General features: G+C 40.2%; 1 pseudogene; it reads left to right on the top strand.

Annotated features, from left to right (window-relative positions):
- The first annotated feature begins 3,860 nt into the window (after positions 1-3,860).
- Positions 3,861-4,662, top strand: LOC102873086 (annotated as a pseudogene).
- The last annotated feature ends 2,668 nt before the right edge of the window (positions 4,663-7,330 follow it).

Raw genomic sequence — 7,330 nt, 5'->3', positions numbered from 1 at the left:
AGGGACATCATGCTTGGGAGGGTGGAGGGACAGCACAGGAGAGGAAGGCCCTCTATGAGGTGGATTGATTCAATGACTGGGGTAATTGGGATGGGTGTGTCGGAGACAGTGTGATTGGCACAATATAGAGCAGGGTTTAGGGCTGTTGTACATATGGTCACTATAAGTCGCAAGGGACTCAACGGCACATAACAACAACAACAACAACAACAACATCATCAAACTTCATTATTTTAATATAACCTGATACTTTGCTAGTTTTCCTTCCTTCAATTTGTCTTCTTAGCTATCTACAATTTCTACAAAGAAAATATTTGGCAATGGTGTTCAACAAAATAAACATATATTAATTTGGCTATCATAACATGAAATTTTAATATTCAGAAAAGACAGTTCTAATGGGATTGGAATTGTGATCTAAAAAGACCTCAGGGCACAGGTGAGAGGAGAATCAGTGAAGTCTTTTGGGAATCTACACTGATAATGGCTCGGAAAGACATGATTACTTAGACCTTGACCTATGTCTAAAGGGTATAATTGCAGAATCTTAAGTTCCTACTGGGATCAAACCATCAACCCAGTCTCGGAGAAACCATTTCATTTAGTTTAGCAATCAGTTAGAGCACTCAGTTACTAGAGTTACTTTCAGTAGCAGAACAGGTCAAAAGAAATAAAACAGACTCCAATTAGGAAAATCCGAGTTCAAGATCATGGTGAGACCAGCAACAAAATTAACTTGAGGTACAGATGTTCAGTAGTTGAATTTAGGGTTAAATAAAGTCCTGCTGACAATGAAAGGTCTGTCCTCAGTGTCTGAGGTAGAAATGCTATTGCAAAGCTGTCAAAGTGATGTCAGGTTCAGAAATTTGTGGGACCAGGGTCTAAGCACGTTGGTACAATATATTTGAGAAAAGAGACACAGTAAGTTTTTAAAAAAATATTTACATTCATTCCTAATTACAGGGCAGATTACTTAGATTAGTATCAAAGATGAGAACCAGAGAATGATACCCACAAAAAATCACAATTTTTATTATCTGTGTTTGAAAATAATTAACGACTAGGAACTAATCCACATAAACAGAACAGTATCATTTATTTGAATTATTAGTATATGCATCTTTTATTATACTTCCAAAGAGGATTTTTAAAGGGAATATATTTTATCATGATATAAAGAAAAAAAATTTTAATTATTAGGAAAATTTTATATTCATGAGTACCAATGAATATATGAACACTATACAGTGCATGATAAGAAGGAAACTTTCAAGTGATTTAAATCTCTGATGCACAGTAAAAGTCTGAGTCGATAGTTATAATGATTTAAATATGAATGGATTCCACTGTAGTGTTAGGGTATTACTTAAAATCGACCAATCAGAGATGATATTTTCTGATTAATAGAAATGAAAAATTTAAAAATGGAATTAATATTTGCTCTAGGAAATGCAGCGGGGGTTATGAAAAGACATGGCTGAATCCTCATGCCATTTTGCTTAATGACTGAGTTTGGCAACCTTAAAATTATAATTGTAATTAAAGTACTAGGAATGATCAAAGAGCACATTTTCTAGATTCTTAAAAACAGGTGTCAGTTAATTATATATAAGTGATCATTATATATCGGACCATTTTAATTCTGAATTATCAAAAACAAACAGAATCTATTCCGAAGGCATGTGGTTAAAATCCACCAGCTGCTCTATGGGAGAAGGATGGGTAATCTCCTCTGGTGCGATTTAACTGCCTCTGAAAACCTACTGGAGTGTCACATATAGGTTGTTTCCAACTTGATGGTACACAATAACAAAATAACAGAATGATTAATAGTTACAGTGGTACATGGTTTAAAGTAATAGTGAAAACAATTCTATTGTTATATTAAGTAGTTCTTTATTATCGTTGTTGTTGTTGTTAAGTGCCGTGGAGTCGCAGGCGACTCATAGCGACTCTATGAAGGAGAGTCCTCGACGCTTGGGTGCCTTTCCTCTCTCCAGGTTCATAGGGTTTCTGGAGGCAAGCTATTACGGAAGTGGATGCTACTCCTCCTTCCACGCTTGTTTAATCGGGGAGCTCCACCCCACTCTCAGTCCGCATTGGGTAGCCAACCATTAACTCATTTCACACATCCGTGTCACAGTGTTCAGCCTCACAGCAACCACAAGTGACCGAGGGACGGCAACTTGTACACCAGGGCTAAAAATATGGAACGCTTCACAAATTTGCGTGTCATCCTTGCCCAGGGGCCATGCTAATCTTCTCTGTATCGTTCCACTTTTAATATACGTGCTGTGTCATCAATTCAAGCACAACTTATAGAAGCCCAATGAACAACAGATTTATTGAGGAATGCATCCACTTCCTAAACAACAGGCCTCCAGAAAGTTGATGAACTTTGATTAATGTTGATAATTATAGAAAGGCTTCAGACCTTTCGTTCATAGGGTTGCTATGAGTTGTGCTCAATTCGAAGGCAATCAACAACAACAACAACAGCAACAATGCTTTATATAGGTAGCACTGATAATTTGCTGGTAAGAAGCTGCACTGTCAACACAAAGGCACATGACTGAAATATACCAGCTGCTCTAGTGTACTCTGCTTTATTAAACTTACTGTGCACTGCCAAGAGAACTAACAGGTCTCTTCTGGAGAGGGTGAAACCAAGATGCTCCCTGGAGACAAGGATTTTAAGACTCCAGCTCACATGCTTTGGGCATGTAGTCAGGAGGGACCAATCTTTGGAGAAAGACATTATGCTTGGAATGGTTGAGCCATATAGCCTGCCCAAAGTGGGTAGTCCTTCTTATTTTTGAAATGTTAATTCTACAGCTTTCAGCATCACTACAGTAAACAAGTCATCACAGTATTCCAAATTGACAGATGAGTAGTAGATTAATATTTTATTATACAGTAATTTAACTTAAAGTCACAGTTTTAGTACCTAAAGAAGACAGGATGACTATTCAAATAACCAACGTCATTTGGTATCCCATTGATTCTTGGGGCCTTAGTCATTCATTGGGAATTTGTCAAAAATTTTTTTTTTCTTTTCATTTTCTACATTTTTATTTTGTGGTGATTGTGAGACAAACATAATTTAAACATTGGACTTTCCTTCCTCTCCTTCTGAGGAAAATATGACTCAATAGATCATGTACCCCGATTACAGCGTTGTCAGACTGGAATAATGGTTTATCAGTAGGATTCCTACATATCCCGAATCCTTTATTTCTTACAAAAACACCTCACACAGATCTAGTTGAGAGGCAAGATCTTCTTTACACTTACCACCAGGGGGCGGATGGGAGCACCTTGCAAATCCTTCCAGTGGAGGCTGCTGCCTAAGCCACCTTCCCTAAGTCTTTAACTCGGTGCGCTGGAGTCACGTCCTAAAGGGATATCTAAGGAGCACTGAGAGATACTTTCACTCCCACACCATCTCTAACAGAGACAGGTTTCTGTGAGATCGGAATTTTTAGGTTCCATACTTGACATTTTCACTATTCTTTGCCCACAGTCCCATTTCAAATCATCCTGAGTCAGATCCTCTCCCAAGCAAGTGAATAGCTCCCACTAGTAAGTCAGGTGCTTTGAGGAGATGCATTAACTACTTCAAACCACTTGGGTGCCTTTCGTTGCAGGCTGCTTCAGGCGCGAAAGCCTCAGTCCCACCTACTGTGCACTAATGAATTTAATTGTAGGCAGCGATCAGGATAGTTGGAGAAGTTAACACAGAAGGTGCTGGAAGGTGGCATCCTCAATTAGCAAATCTCAGAAACTACTTGCAGGGAGCAAAAGACCCTGGAGACAACACAGCCCATCTCTAATTATTCTGGTAACAGGAGGTGTGGAACATGAGCCCTGGAACCAGAGGAGTCCACGCCCTGTGGGTCCCTGAGGTCAGCACTGGCAGCCCTGAAAGGTGGAGCCCATCACCAAGGTCTCACACATCCGGCGTAGCCTGTGGGCCCTTTGTGTGCAACTTATGTGGCCTCCATACAGTGTTCTGTGAAGAAATGCCACACAGCCTTCCATGTGACCTGTGCTTTCGATCCAGGCTTGGAGATGAAAACCATCTTGGCGGAGAATGATGAAGTCAAGTTCAAGTCAAACTGCCTGAAGCACAGCTCACACAGGAAATCTGAGGAGAATCGGGGTGAGGGGACCACTCAGGAGAATGGAGCCCCCGAACGTTCTCCCGAGGACCCACTGGAGGCTTTCGTCATCCTGGAGCAGAATCAGAAAGAGGCCCACTGGGTGAGTGTGTGCAAGCAGAAGCTGGGGCAGCTGGAGCACAAGCTCTACACCTTCGTCAGCAGGCTGGACGCTGCCAGGGCCCTGCGGCTGCCCGAGGAAGTGGTGGGTTTCCTGTATCAGCACTGGAGGTTGAAGAGGAAGGCCGACTTTAACAAGCCCCTGATCACGCCAAAGAAAGACGAAGCAGACACTCTAGCAAAGCAGGAGCAGGACACTGCCACTGTTCACCCACCTGCTTTTTATCTTTTCATAATGGAGCAGGTCATAAAACAGATTCTCATGACTAAAGTCAGAATGTATTTATTGTTAGGTCCGGACAGGAGGGCTCAGGAGAATGAAGAATTTAAAGAATACACACATGGACAAGATGTTGGCCCACCTGGCCCAACTAAAGGATGAACCATTAATCACAATGGAATGTCCTCCCTTTCCTCCCTAAAGACTGTTGTAAAAACCCTTCCCAATAAGTACTAGATGTGACTTCTCCATTCTGCATCTTCAGAATGAGGAACCAACCCATGACATCCCCCTCCCCAATAAAGTTGATTTAAGCTTTCTCTTTTGTGTTCTCTGCTCTCTGTCTTAAGTCCATTAACATTTATCAAGTCTGAGTGGTATGGTTACACGAAACTCATAGAATGAGTTGCGTATTTGTCTTTTTTTTAAATTAAAAAAATTATTCAAATTAAAATAACATTTCATTTAGTAGACTTCTTTTCTAAAAATTTTTTAAGTTTGATCTTTCTTTGGTTTTGGTCAATGCTATGCTTATAGATCCGTGGCTGGTTTTGTTTTGTTTTAAAAAAGGGCTACAAACTTCTTGACACTCTTTCCGTACAGATTTAGGTTCTACTTTACATACCCAAAATAGGGTGGGCAAAAAGGTAATGTGGTAGGGGTGACTTCAGAGATTAGTTCATAAAATCCATGTAACTTGCAGCCAAATATTTTGCAAAACCACTCACCTTAAAATATGTCAGCAATCACAAAAGAAATCCCAGCACTGTGAGGCTGTCTTGCTTCAAAGTACTCGTGTAGGTAACAGAACCAACATCCAGCAGAGCCTTTTCTTTTGGCATTTCTGACAGAAGCCAGTTATGAACAACCATTTTTCTACTCCTCCAGATTATTCACAGAAGACAGAGCAATCAATGGATATGATGTCTTGAAGTTTCCTAGGAAAGTGGCAACAGTGAGTGCTTCTGAACGTAGGTGGGAACTTTTTTTTTGTTGCATAAATGAAATGATATTGAAATTAGAGCAAGGACAGAAGAGAATGGACAAATCTAACTTCTACTAACTCCACAAGGGAGAATTGCCTCCATCAGCATTCACAACACAACACATACCCTCATGACTAAAGTCATGACCTCCAATACTCCTGTATCTATTTATTGGATTCAAAGTCTGTTGCAGTGACCACACAGACTTCACAAAACCATGCTCACAGTTATGGGGTTTATTAGGGGAATATAATTTAGGTCAATATCACGATATAATCCCTCAGCTCAAAGTGCTTCTCAGTTAAGAGTAAAATATAATCCCTGGCACTGGAAAATCTGGCCTCATAGAATGCATGTTACAGTCTCTGCTTCCTTTTTCTCCCTGGTTGAGATTCCCCATTTACGCTGCTGAATCTGCTCAATTTAATGCTATTACTAGCCAATCTCCTTGGGGGTAGACTTTCACTCCTTATTTGCATGAGGAAGACATGATCCACACAGCTATTGATGATGTAGCTAGCCGTGTGCTTACAAGGGAAGGTGACCTCAGGCAGCTGGATCATATTAAAGCAATCATCTACGGAAGCCAAACTTTGAGGAACAGACCCACTAAACCACACATATTCTTCTGTATTGTTTCAATTGAAATTTATGAGTTACTTAGTGGGGGAAAAACTTAAATAGTATCAAAGGAAAAAGGAGGGAATATCCCTCAATAAATATTGGAGAAACAGTGGAAAATATAGGTGGAGTGCAGCTTTTGAATAATCTTACTACAAAGTGAGGTGCTGGAGAAGAGTCTAGAATATACTTGGACTGTCAGAAAAACAAATAGGTCTGTCCTGGAGAGAGAGTGAAACCAAATTTCTCCTTGGAGGCAAGGATTTTGAAGCTCCATCTCACATACTTTGGTCATATGGCCAGGAGAGACTGACCGGTCCTTGGAGAAGGACATCATGCTTGGAAGGATGGAGGGACAGTGCGGGAGAGGAAGACACTGAAGGAAATGGATTGATACAGTAACTGGGCCAATGGAGGTTGATGTGTCAGAAGTGAGACTGGCTCAGTAAAGGTAGGGTTCAGAGTTGTACTTAAGGTAGCTATGAGTCGCAGGTGACTCAACGGCACATAACAACAAACAAACAAATTGATAACCAATGATATAAAGTAATGGAATATAGTATACTTTACATGTTTTAGCTAATTTAAATTTCATTAAAACTGTCTGAAAGATGTTTATTTTTATGAAAGCTCTAAAATATAATAGTTATTTTTAAATTGAGAAAGTTAGATTCATATAATATGCATATCTTAGAAAAATGTAACAAATCTACATTTATATTCATACACTAAGAAATTTCATTATTTTGTTGTTGTTGTTATGTGCCGTCGAGTCGCTTGTGACTCATAGTGACCCTAAACTCTGCTCTTTCCTGTGTCAGTCACACTGTCTCTGATACACCCATCCCGATTACCCCAGTCACTCAATCAATCCACTTCATAGAGGATCTTCCCCTCCTGGCTGTCCTTCCACCCTCCCAAGCATGATGTCCCTCTCCAAGGACCAGTCCCTCCTTACTATATGTTCAAAGTATGTCAGACGAAGCCTTAGAATCTTTGTCTCCAAGGAGCCATGTGGTTTAACCCTCTCCACGATGAACCTGTTTGTTTTCTTAGGGGTCCATGGTACTCTCAATACTCTTTTCCAGCACCACAGCTGAAAGGCATCAATTCTCCTTCTATCCTCAGTCATTGTCCAACCCTCTGATGCGTAACAAGTGATTGCGTTGATTTTACTGGGTAAATTCAAATACTTCTTACTTCTTTATATTCCAGTTGAAGCA

The sequence above is a fragment of the Elephantulus edwardii genome, unplaced genomic scaffold, assembly GCF_000299155.1.
Source record: "Elephantulus edwardii isolate Elephantulus edwardi_28Jun2011 unplaced genomic scaffold, EleEdw1.0 scaffold00052, whole genome shotgun sequence".
In the NCBI taxonomy this organism is placed as follows: domain Eukaryota; kingdom Metazoa; phylum Chordata; class Mammalia; order Macroscelidea; family Macroscelididae; genus Elephantulus; species Elephantulus edwardii.
The sequence above is the reverse complement of the archived record's forward strand: the minus strand, read 5'-3'. Positions and strand labels throughout refer to the sequence as shown.